This window comes from Orycteropus afer, unplaced genomic scaffold, assembly GCF_000298275.1.
Source record: "Orycteropus afer afer isolate SDZICR_OR568_19922 unplaced genomic scaffold, OryAfe1.0 scaffold00107, whole genome shotgun sequence".
NCBI lineage: Eukaryota > Metazoa > Chordata > Mammalia > Tubulidentata > Orycteropodidae > Orycteropus > Orycteropus afer.
The window spans coordinates 94,334-107,695 of NW_006921694.1; the positions used below are offsets into that span (position 1 = coordinate 94,334).

General features: G+C 43.1%; 1 pseudogene; it reads right to left on the reverse strand.

Moving 5' to 3' along the window:
* Window positions 1–12,462: 12,462 nt before the first annotated feature.
* Window positions 12,463–13,058, reverse strand: LOC103199236 (annotated as a pseudogene).
* Between the last annotated feature and the right edge of the window lie 304 nt (window positions 13,059–13,362).

Genomic DNA, 13,362 nt, shown 5'->3' on the forward strand with positions numbered 1-13,362 from the left:
CGGAAGACTAAGAAATTTGCATCAGGGTTTTCCCTACTGTCAGAAATCTTGGCCATCTTCCCCTCATAGCTCCCACCTCTTTTGACGCCTTCACCACACCCTCACTCATTTTGTTTTTGATAACTTTTACTTTGACCTCCCAGGCTTTCCTGTTGGAGGGTGCAGGCCTATTTTCCCTTTGACCTCTGCAGCAGCAGTGCCCTTAGAGAACTCAATCCCTCACAGGACCACTCCCAAGAGAGAGCTCCCGCTTAGCATGGTAGGGGCGGGCGAGAGGAGGAGGGGAGAGGGACTGGACACCCGAGTTTAAGAATAGAAACAGCTTTAGACCAAAACTAGGTCTTCATTGCCAAAAAAATATGTAGACTCTTCACAAAATCTTGACTTTTGCTACTTCACAGAGCCCCAAGCTATTAAAGACTCAACAGTTTCCGTATTAAAAAAAAAAAAGAGAGCGGTTGTTTAGTACTCAGCAAACCCATTTACAGTCCTGATCTCGTTTGGCCCTCACAGCACCCCGGGAGGTATCCCTGGGAGAATCCAGAGGGCTCCCAAACTGCTTTCAAAACAGCCGCTAAGTGGCCAGACGCTAAATGACTCATAGGTGAGTCATTTACATTTCTAGAATGAGTTTCATTTCACACTAACTAGACGAAGATTGGGCGATCTCCTTCCGTAGTGGTATCGCCTGGGAAACCCAAGGAGGGGTCGCCATGAGTCGGATCTGACTCGACGGCAGTGATTTGGTTTTTAGACGGCAGAACTGGCAGCATGCAGCTGGGATTATTTGCAGCTGCGCTCCCTTCTCTTCCACCACGTTCTATCCCTCACATGAAGGTGGAAAAGAGCTTCCTGTGCAGTGCCGGGCTTCCGTCTTCTGGAACCAAGATCTTCTTGCAATCTTTTTTGGTCAGCTGGACTTTACCCTCTAAGAAATAAGCACCTGATATTTTTGTTTTGTTTTATTTTTAGTGCAGAAAAGTCTTGGAAGCTTCTGGTACTCCAAACATTTAATATTATACAAAAAGAATGCCTCTAGTGTGACCTGTTCCTGAAAATGCTTCAGAAATACGTTATTTCTAACAAGATAAAACTAGTCTCTAGTTCATAGGATATTGTGAGGATTAAAAAAGTAAATACACACAACATGCTGCCTGTTTATTTTGTAATAATAATTACTACTATTTCCAAGATTTCTGTGCTCACTATATTCGATAGAAGTAGCTGAGGAGTTGGGGAAGTTTTGTAACTAGATTTGATTTTGTCTTTAGCTGGGAGACAAACAGACTCGGTCCTTTATAGAGTCCTGTGTTTAGGGTGGATCTGGATGCAGGAAATCACACTGAAGCAGAGCAATTACTTTCCCTGCCCCCACACCCAGCGCAAACTGCTCCAAAGACTCTGTGGGTGTTCTGCAGGCACTTCCTTCAAATGCTAATGAGGCTCACAAATGCTAAACAGCCAGACCACACTAGTTACTGCTGCCCGGAGCAGCTGGGGATTGTTGCCCCATCTTTTGTCCTGGAGATTTCCCAGACTTGCTGTCCTCCATTCCCACCAGCTGTCCTTAGACTAAAAGGAGCCCTGGTGACTCCATGTTTAAAGCGTTGGGCTGCTAATGCGAAGGTTGGTGGTTGTAAACCACCAGCCACTCTATCAGAGGAAGATGTGGCAGTCTGCTTCCGTAAAGATTACAGCCCTGGAAACCCTATGGGGCAGCTGTGCTACGTGAGTTGAACCCAACAAGAACAAGTTTGGTCTGGTTTTTTAAGTCCTAGTTTAAGCCAGCAACCCACCTGCTTTTACTCTTTTCTCTGGTGGGGGGGGGGAGTGGCTCCAAGTTGTCTTTTATAAATCAAATCCAAACACCCCCAGAATTCTCTAAGGCCCTGTGAATATTGCTTCCTCTCCCTTTTCACAATCCTTGTCTTTCTCTGTAGTTGCATCAAGGATTCTGAGCAAACCAACAGCTTCCTGCCAGTCCCTATCAAGTACGGAGCATCTCTGAGGTAGTACCAGTGACAACACCCATTAAAACCACGTGCCATCAAGTTGATTCTAACTCATGGTGACTCCAGTTGTGTTGAGCAGAACTGTGCTCCATAGGGTTTTTAGTGATCGATGTTTTCAACAATCGATCTCCATGCCCTTCTCAGGTGTCTCTGGGTGGGCTCCAACTTTCAAACTTTCCTTCTGCAGCCAAATACCTTAACCTTTGCACTACCTGGGAACTCCCAACAACTGTTAGCCCTTTGAGTACTAACAACATTCTTGTAAGGTAGATTATTGTCCCCATTTTATAGATAAGGAAACAGAGTTCCAGAGAGATGAAATAACTTAACCAAGATCAACAATTAACAAATAACAGAATCAAGATTCAACTCAGGACTGTCTGACTCCCTGTCCAAACCCCTTCTTCTTTATTATACAGTATGCCCTTCTAGAAAAACTAAAACTCACTGCTGTCGAGTCAATTTGGCTCATAGCAACCCCTCCTTGGTTTCCAAGGTGATAACTCTATGGAAGTAGATTGCCCAATCTTCCTTCTGAAGAATGGCTGGTGGGTTTGAACCACCAGCCTTCTGGTTAATAGTCAAATGCCTTAGGCACTATGCCACCAGAGCTCCCATTCCCTTCTAGAGGTAGGAGACATTTCTGATTGGAAGAAGGATGGGGCAACCAAGTCTGGATGAAACACAGGAGCCTTGTTGTTGTTATTAAGTGCTATCAAGTTGACACTGACTCATAGAGACCCTATGTACAATAAAATGAAACACAGGAGCCTTGGAAGTCCCAAAAGGAGTCAAGTGAGGGAGACCTCAATAGCTGGCCCTGCTTGGTAAATGGGGTACAGCTTTTCTCCCTAGCTCCTCCCTCTCCCAAAATCTTGGTGGAGCTTGCCCTCTGCCACTGACTACTACAACTAGCTTTTGGGACACAGGGTTGAGAGCACAGGTAGAGACATTCTTCTCTGACTTCCTCCTCTAAAATCCCTGGCTGGTGTTTGTAGGTGCACCTGTCTTACACACTCATCCACTTGAATAAGTTCTAAGATCACAGGCTGTTAGTAAGCGAGTCTACCTTCTCACTCTTTCATCCCATTATCAGATTGCCAGGGTCTAACAGGATCTTGCCAGTTTGCAGAAAGCAGACCCTTAGTTGGCAAGGCATTATGGGATGCTTTATTTAAAAACAATATAACTATAGCATGGCTTAGAAATTATGCATTTGAATTGTGGTGTTGGTGAAGACTACTGAAAATACCATGGACTGCCAGAAGAACGAATAAATCTGTCTTGGAAGAAATACAATTGGAATGCTCCTTAAAAGCAAGAATGGCTAGACTTTGTCTCACATACTTTGGTCATGTTGTCAGAAGGGACTAGTTCCTGGAGAAAGATATACTTGGTAAAAGGCCAGAGAAAAAAGGAAGATCTTCAACAGGATGGATTGACACAATGGCTACAAGGATGGGCTTAAGCACAGCAAAGATTGTGAGAATGGCACAAGACCAGGCAGTGTTTTATTCTGTTGTACATGGGGTTGATGTAAGTTGGGAATGATTCGAGGACACCTAACAATAACAACACAATATGTTTATAGCAGCCATGATAATTATCCCTGCATTTGTGTAATGCTTTTGTGGTTTCCAAAGAAATTTTATATGTAGTTTCTCATTATATCTTTACAACCACTCTGTGATATTGCTATGTGATATTGCTACTTTGGGGCTAACTTCACCATTTCACATCAGAGATCTGAAGTGAGAGGTTTCATGGTTTGCTCACAGCCTTGAAGCTCATAAGAAAATATCAGAACAGGGACTTTGAGTTGGGTCTCCTAGTCCAGCTCCAGAGAAATATCCACAGCATTAAAGTAATTCTTCAAAAAAAAAAAAGAAAAAAAAAAAAATTTACATACAAGGTCCCTGGGTGATGCAAATAATTTGCACCCAGATGGTAATCAAGCAGTTAGTGGTTTGAACACACTCGCAATGGAGCTGCAGAAGAAAGACCTAATGATGTGCTTCTATAAAGATTACAACCAAGAAAACCATATGGAGCAGTTCTATAACACATGGGGTTTTGCTTTGGTTCTCTAGCGCTGCTATAACAGAAATACCATAAGTGGATGGCCTTAACAAATAGGGATTTATTTTCTTGCAGTTTAGGAGGCTAGAAGTCCAAGTTCAAGGTGCCAGCTGTAGGCGCTGGGTGAAGGCCCCTCAACCTTGGGCTTTGCCTCTTGCTCCCAGCCCACAGGAGCTAGAGGCGTCTCTTAACTCAGGCAGCTGCTGGTTGCTGAGTCTGACAAAACGAAGGTCGACAAATAAAATGACACAGTCACAAGATTATCAAGCAACACAGCAGGCCACTAGTTCAAGTCCAGAAACAGTCTCAACATGGTTAGGCAACATGGCAGGCTGCTGAACAAAGACTCAGCTAAATGCAGGATCCAAGTGTGCCAAAAAGCTCAGAGACCTTTCTCAAAGCTTCTAATATGCTGGAAGAGACCACATCCCTAAGGCATCTACTTAGCTTCTCACAGCAGATTCCACCATGGAGTTAATTACAATACATTCAGTCTCATCATGGGGAATAACTGTATCCAGCTGCGTAGCCTCTCAAAACCACGGCCTAGCCAAGTTGACACACAACTTTAACTGCCATAATAATCTCAATCTGATTTTTTTAAAAAGATAATTCAACTAGAAAGACATTATAAAAAGTTAAGAGTAGTTATCTCTGAGTGCTTTCTTTCTCCCTCTCTCCTTTTTTTTTGATTTTACAATCTTTTTATGGTAAACTCAACAAACATGTATTGCATTTGTAATCAAAGAAAAGCAAGATTTCTTTTCTAGATGACAATCTAAGAATGAGCCACCAGACAGTAGTGACTGGGATCTTAAAAGCTTGCAACAGCCATCTAGATGCAACGATGGGTCTCTCCTTGTTCAGAGCAAAGAGGAATGAAGAAAACCAAAGATGCCTGGAAACAATTAGTCCTATCGACTGGTACACCATGTGATCCTCAGCCTACATGACTATAAGACCAGAACTAGATGGTGCCTGGCTACCACTGTTAACCACTCAGCGGGGGATCTACGTAGGAGATCCTGGATAGACTGGGAGAACAATGTAGAACAAAACTTAAAATCATTTAAAAAAAAAAAAAAGGGACCAGGTTTGCTGGTCTGATAGAGCCTGATGGAACCACTGAGACTATGGCCCCTAGCTGTCCTTCATGTCTGGAATTGAACTTACTGCTATGGCTTCCAGCCAAACAAAAGACAGGCATATGAGGTGAACATTTACATTAGATGGATACACTCCTTGGAGAGATCAATCATGGGAGAATAGAAGGGCTGTGTATACACAGGGAGACAGCTCAGGGGGCAGTAGTGTATGGAGGGAAAGACACAGGGAAGAGGTAACTATGGGGAAGAAGTGGGAGGGGAGCTGCTGTTGTGGTAAATTGTAGTCAATGTCTTGAGACAAAGTGGATGTGAGCTGCTGTATGGAAAGTGAATTTGTTCTGTAAACTTTCACCCAAACCACAATAAAAAAAAAAAAAAATGAAAATCAGACACCCAGACCCCCCCCCAAAATAAAGAATGAACTGCTATGGAACCCCTGTAAGTGGAAGCGGGAGTCTTGTCTCTGACTGCAAGCAGACAAGAGGGAAGAACTAGCCCATGGACATGATTAGCAGGAACAAATAACATCTATGAACTCCCAATTCTAAAATAATTGTATTCTGGGGTTGAAATAGCCTTTTTTTGGGGGGAGGTGGGGAGGGAGGTGGTGTTCATTTATGTAAAGGGAATATTGTGAATGATTTTAAAAGAAAATCAGCAAGTTTCTTTGGAATTAAAAAACAACAAACCATTGCCATCCAATCAGTTCATGGCAACCCCGTGTGTCTCTGGGTGGTGCAAACAGTGTGCCCTCAACAACTAACCTAAAGGTTGGTAGTTCAAACCCCCTGGTGGTGCTGTGAAAGAAAGGCCTGCTGATCTAATTCCATAAAAATTACAGCCAGATTGAAAAAAAAAAAAAAAAAAATTACAGGCAAGAAAACCAAAATTATAGAGCCAAGAAAAACTCTGTAACACATAGGGTTACCATGAGCCTTTGAAATTAGGCTGGGGAATTTTTTCCTGATAGTAAGACTAGATGAGCTCTGGCTCCCTTCTGACTCTGAGAGCCTTTTGGAGTAGAGTAAAGTGATGAAAACTGTCTTTGACATCACCTTGCCTTTCCAAAGTAAGCTGGGTGCCACCCCCAACCCACCCTGGACTGTCTCCCAGAAGGCCTTTTCCCCACGCTCTCAGTTTATCTCTCTAAGGTGTTTTCTGGGAGCTCTGGTAGCATAGTGGCTAAGGGACTTGACTGCTAACCAGAAGGCTGGCGGTTCAAACCCACCAGCCACTCCTCAGAAGGAAGGTTGGGCAATCTACTTCTGTAGTGATACTGCTTTGGCAACCCAAGGAAGGGTCGCTATGAGTCGGGTCCAACTCGACGGCACATAACAACAACACAACAAGGTGTTTTCTCAGCCTTATAAATCATTAGTGCTAGAAGGGATCTTAGAAATCATCTGATATGAGAAAATGGAGCCTAGAGTGGTGCCTCACTCACCAGCATTACTCAGCTTGTCAACAATGGAGCTGAGCGATCTGCTGGTAGTCAAGGATCAAAACTGTAATGGTGGTCTCTTATTTATCCCAAGGCTTCTAGACCCACAGAAAGAAATCTTTAATGACAGGAGTTTTAGGCATTAGCAACCAACTACTGTCTAGAAGTAGGCTTATGGTCTTCGGAGTTTTTAAGCTTTTTAGATTTTCTATTTCTGTCATTCAAACGAAAAGGGGAAGTATTTTAAAGGAGTTGTGAGACTTTCAAACTTGGGCTGGAACCATGGTTGAGTGATTAATCACTGACATATGTGTAGACAGAGAGTTAGTCACGACATCATGGGGGATGGAGTTACAATCTCACCTTTCTGAAGAATGATGCTGTAGGGAGCAGACAGGTACCACCCACCTCATGAAGAATCAGGTGATAGCACCTGCCAGTGATTACTTAATGAAATAAGTACAGGATGAGGGGTAAATACGAAGAGTAGTCATTATGCCACATGGTGATTAAAAAGATGGGAAAGATTGATCAGCAGAGGCTAAAATGCTTACTTAAGCAGAAGCTGTGGATGGATTATATCCCTCTTTTCTTCCCATTTTCCTCTCCTTACTTCTTCCTCTCTTCCACCCACAATTACTACAGATTTTTGTTTTATTTTGGTTCCAGAAGGGGCCTCCTGTCAATTTCTGTAATGTAAAGATAGAGTTGAGACTGGATAATTCAACCTCAATGATTGTCTATTGCTTTCAGGATTAGAGTGCAAAGTCTTTTTCATAGTAAACATGAAAACTCCTATTACCCTATGTGGTGGTTAAGTTTGTGTGTCAACTTGGCTGGACCTGGTTGAATGGCTGGGCAGATGGATGTAGTATTCCCCATGATGAGACTGGTAATAAACTCCATGGTGGAATCTACTGTGCCCAGCTGAGTAGCTGCTCTAGGGATGTGGTCTGCTTCCTGTATATAAGGAGAAGCCTTGGGGAATGGTCTCTAGCTTATGGCACGCTTGGACCCTGCATGTAGCTATGTCCTTGTTCAGCAGTCTGCCATGCTTTGCTGACTAGGGACTTACAATGGACTTGAATTAATGACCTGCCATGTGGTTGAAGAGCAGTCAGCCCCAGGGTTACAGGTGAGGAGAGACAAGTCAGGGAGACCCAAAGCAGCAGGCCGGAAGAGCAGGAGAAAGGGAATTAAAAGCCAGGAAGCCAGACAGAGGTACAGTCAGCCACAGGGACCCAGTTGGGGGTGATATGAGAGGTCTCCAACAGCAAGACAAACTTGTCTGTTGGTTTGTCCTACTGTGGTGACATGTAGACATGAGTTTTGAGGCTGAGCCTCAGGTGTTTAAAACCCAGTGAGATGCACCTGGTGTACATGTGGTTTGTAGCATTGGGACTGTGCCATTATTTATTATTTGTTGACCTTGATCTTGTTAGCCTCAGCAGCCAGTAGCTGCCTGAGTGAAGAGATGCCTCTAGCTTCATTGGGCCAGAAGCTAGAGGAAGAGCTGAAGCCCAAGGTCGAGGGGCTTTCACACAGCCCCAAGAGCCTGGCATTTTGAACTTGGACTTAAAGCCTCCAAATTGTGAGAGAATAAACTGTTTGTTTAAGCCATCCCATTTGTGGTATATTCTTGTCAGAGTGGTACTAGGTAACCAGAACACCCTGCTAGTAAGCAATATCATGATAAGTGAAGAAAATATTGAAGTTGTGAAGGATTTCATTTTACTTGAATCCACAATCAACGCCCATGGAAGTAGACATCAAGGAATCAAATGACATACTGCATTAGGCAGATCTACCCCAAAGATTCCTTTAAAGTGTTAAAGAGCAAAGATGTCACTTTGAAGACTAGGGTGTGCCTGACTCAAGTCATGGTATTTTCAATCGCCTCATATGCATGTGAATATACAATATGTGGACTTTTGTGACTGGCTTCTTATAGTTAGCATAAGGTCTTCAAGGTTTATCCAAGGTGTAGCATGTATCAGAATTTTACTCCTTTTTATCTTTTTATAACCAAATAATATCCCACTGTATGGATATACCAAATAAAGTTTTGAAATTAGTGTGTAAAAAAAAAAAAAATCTGATAATCCTTATTGGTATTTCTTTAGTTTCTCTTCATTGTATATTGGCATCATCTTGGGAACTTTTAAAAATATGAGTGCCTGGTACCCAATCCCTGAAAATGTGATTTAACTGGTCTGTGTGTGGCATGAGTATCACAGTTTTTCAAAGCTCCTCAGGGATTCTAAGGTGCACCCAAGATTGAGAACCAAAATTTGAAGAATAACCAAAAACTTTGTGAAAAAATGGTAACAATGATTATATCTGGGAGAAAATAAATGACATGATTTTATTTAAAAAAAAGAAGAATTTATGCCTTTGAATTATGGTGTTGGTAAAGAATATTAAATACATTATGGACTGACAGAAGAATGAATAAATCTGTCTTGGAAGAAGTCTAGCCAGAATGCTCCTTAGAAGTGAGGATGGTGAGAATTCATCTCTCCTATTTTGGACATGTTATCAGGAGACACCAATCTCTGGAGAAAGACATGATGCTTGGTAAAGTAGAGGGTCAGCCAAAAAGAAGAAAACCCTCATGAGATGGGTTGACACAGGGGCTGCAAAGATGGTACAGGACCAGGCAGTGTTTCATTCTGCTGTTCGTAGGGTCACTACAAGTCAGAACCAACTCAACAGCACCTAACAACGCTACTTTTCTAGCTTTATCACTGGCCATTCTCCTCCACATATTCTGGGTTCCTACCACACTGTTTTCCAAACGTACCACACTCTTTCATGCTATTCCCTCTCTTATGGTCCTGATCCTACCCATTTTGCCTAGAATAACAGACTGGTCAGCTATCTATTAAATCTGTTTCTTCTTCCTTCTGGTCACACAGCTGACTGTATTTCCCAGACTCTTTTGCAGCATGCTTTGGTCATGTGGGGAGCTCTGGTGGTGTAGTGCCTAAGACATTTGACTGCTAACCAGAAGGCTAGTGGTTCAAACCCACCAGCTACTCCATGGAAGGAAGGTTGGGCAACCTACTTCTGTAGTGATACCACCAAGGAGGGGTTGCTGTGAGTCAGATCTGACTTGACGGCAGTGAGTTTGGTTTTTGGTTTTTATGGTCATGTGATTAGGTTCTGGTCAATGGAATATTGATGGAAATGATGTACATTACTTTCAGACCTGGGGCATAGTAACCTTACATGCACAATCCTTCATGCTCTTGTTAAATGAGATAAAGATGAAGTTGTGTGATTGACAAAATGGCATGAGAGATTGAGTGCACAATGTCCCTAAGACTTGTCTTTCTGAAACTTAAGCCTAGCTTTCCTATTAATTAGGCCACCCTCTTTGACCAATGAGATTTGACATCACATCCATCTTCATTGACTGAAGAAATCTTGGCAGCGTTTCAATAGGAAATTGTATAAAGCAATCAGAAATAAGTTTTATCAAACCAACAGCTCACATTGTTTTCAACAGAGGGAGATTAAAAGCATTCCCCTTGAGCATGGGAATAAGACAAGGATGCCCATCATCACTTCTCTTATTCATTATTGTACTGGATGTCCTAGCCAGAACAATAAAGCAAGAAAGGGAAATAAAGGGCATGCAAATTGGTAAGGAGGAAGTAAAGTTATCCCTATTTGCAGATGACATGATCCTATATATAGAAAATCCCACAAATTCTATAAGAAGGCTACTAGAACTAATAGAAGAGTTCGGCAACGTTAATAAGGAAAACTCCAAAAATGAAATCAAGAAAGCAATGACATTTACAATAGTATCCCTGAAAAAAAAAAAAAAAAACCCCACCGTCATCAAGGCAATTCCAACTCATAATGATCCTATAGGACAGAATAGAATCGCCCCATAGGGTTTCCAAGGTTGTAAATCTTTATGGAAGCAAATTGCCACTTCTTTCACAGAATGGCTGCTGGGTTTGAATCACCAGCCTTTTGATTAGCAGCTGAGCCATGACAGTGCATAAGGCATTCTGTAAATCCACAGATGGTAGTTCTGGCAGAAGCATTGCATGCAGTGAAGGTGAATCCATATCCAGAATAAGTATCTATTCCAGTAAGAACAAAACACTGTCCTTTCCATGATGGAAGTGGTCCAATGTAATCAACCTGCCACCAGGTTGCTGGCTGATCACCCAGAGGAATGGTTCCCTATCATGGACTCAGTCTTGGTCTCTGCTGCTGGCAGATTGGGCTCAGCAGTGGCGGTAACCAAATCAGCCTTGGTAAGTGGGAGTCTGTTCTGGTTACCTAGTCCCACTCTGACAAGAATATACCACAAATGGGATGGCCTTAACAAATAGGAGTTTCTTCTTACAATTTGGAGGCTTTAAGTCCAAGTTCAAAGTGCCAGGAGCCCCTCAGCCTTGGGCTTCAGCTCTGCCTCCATCTCCCGGCCCACTAAAGCTAGAGGCTTTTCTTCACTCAGACAGCTGCTGGCTGCTGAGGCTGACAAGCCCAAGGTTGACAAGTAAAAAGGCACAGTCTTGATGTTACCAAACCACATGGCAGGCCATTAATTCAAGTCCATTTTAAGTCCCAAAGTTGGCAGAGCATGACAGGCTGCTGAACAACAACACAGCTATATGCAGGGTTCAAGTGTTCCATAAGCTAGAGACTATTCCCCGAGGCTTCTCCTTATACAGAGGAAGCAGACCACATCCCTAGGGCAGCTACTCAGCTGGTCATAGTAGATTCCACCATGGAGTTTATTACCAGTCTCATCATGGGGAATACTATATCCAGCTGCCCGGCCACTCAACCAGGCCTAGCCATGTTGACACACAAACTTAACTACCACAGAGTCCCTGTTGCTGAGCCCATGCATAACCCCACTCTTGGTACCATATTCTATTCTGATTACCTAGTGCTGCTCTGACAGGAATATACCACAAATGGGATGGCTTGAACAAACAGGAGTTTATTCTTACAATTTGGAGGCTGTAAGTCCAAGTTCAAAGTGCCAGGCTCTAGGCACTGGGTGAAAGCCCCTCAACCTTGGTGTTCAGCTCTGCCTCCTGCTCCCAGCCCACTGAGGCTAGAGGCTTTTCTTCACTCAGACAGCTGCTGGCTGCCAAGGCTGCCAAGCCCAAGGTTGACAAGTAAAAAGGTACAATCCCGGTATTACCAAATCACACAGCAGGCAATTAATTCAAGTCCATTTTAAGTCTCAAGGTCAGCAGAGCAAGGCAGGCTGCTGAACAACGACATGGCTACATGCAGGGTTCACAGTTCCATAAGCTAGAGACTATTCCCCAAGGCTTCTGCTTAAATACAGGAAGCAGACCACATTCCCTAAGACAGCTACTCAGCTGGTCACAATAGATTCCACCATGGACTTGATTACCAGTCTCATCATGGGGAATACTACATCCATCTGCCTAACCATTCAACCAGGCCCAGCCAAGTTGACACACAAATTTACCTACCACAATTCCACCCCTTGCCAACGTGGCATCTGTACAGATCTTCATTGGGTGGCATCTGTACAGATCTCCTTCACTGGGTGGCTCCATTCCCCTAGTTCCCCTAAGTGATGACCTCATCCCCTTGGGTTGGTGGGCCCCTGTTCCTCTCCCTCTTGGGCATGGCAACCCCGCCTCCTCACTCTTGGGCAGCGGTTATGGCTCCATCCCACTGGGTCACATGAGCAAGCAGCCCCACACTCCAGAACCAAGTTGGTGAAGGCCTGGCTCTTTGAAACCTAGAGGGATGTGGTCTTTTCACCCCCAAAGGCCATGGTCCTACCCTTTCAGGCTGAGGCAACTCTGCTTCAATTTCCTTGGTCTACATCATTTATTTCCACTTGATTCTTCTTGCTTTCTTCCATTTCTTGTTCAAACATTGCATTAAAAACTGGGGAATGAGCTGCAAGCACAGATTTGTCCTCTCACAAAAACCTGCAATCTCTAAATTTTATATTTTCCCAGAGATTACCTAAATATTCTGCTAGTCGACATTCAGGTACCTTTAAAGTGTTTGTATTAGTATGTCCTGATATATTTATTGAATCTTGGGCCACACTCACCTCACAAAATAATGTAAGTTCGTCATCTGGTAAAAGACCATTAGCTTCTTCAAGCAAAAAAATCCCTTCTAATTAATTTTTTAAAACCCCAATCCTTCCCTTGCACAAATCAGTATGCTCTTTGGCTTTCCAATGCTTTTGTTTCTTCCCTTTTAGGATTCAGTAGGGAAAATTTTAATTTTGCTCTAACTCCACTTTTTGGGCAGCTGACTAAAAGCAAATATAAGGACAAGTAGTCTTTACTTTTATCATCTAATCCCTTTGGGTTTACCTTCAGGCACCATTTCATTTTTGTCATTTGGGCCAGATGAAAATGTTGAACTTTTTAACACTTCACCCATTTCCACTGTACTACCAGGGCTCTCTATTATTCATAAAGATAATGTTCTAAATCATAATGTGGTAAGTAGCATCTGAGGTCTTAAAAGCTTGCAAGTGGCCATCTAAAATACAACTATTGGTCTCTTCCCATATGGAGCAAAGGGGAGTGAAACAAAGCAAAGACTCAAGGAAATATTAGTCCACAAGCCTAACGGCCCATGCAAACAACAGCCACCTGTAGTCTGAGAGAAGAAGAACCAGATGGTGCCCAGCTACCACTAATGACCGCTCTGACAGAATACAACAGAAGATCTTGGACAGAAT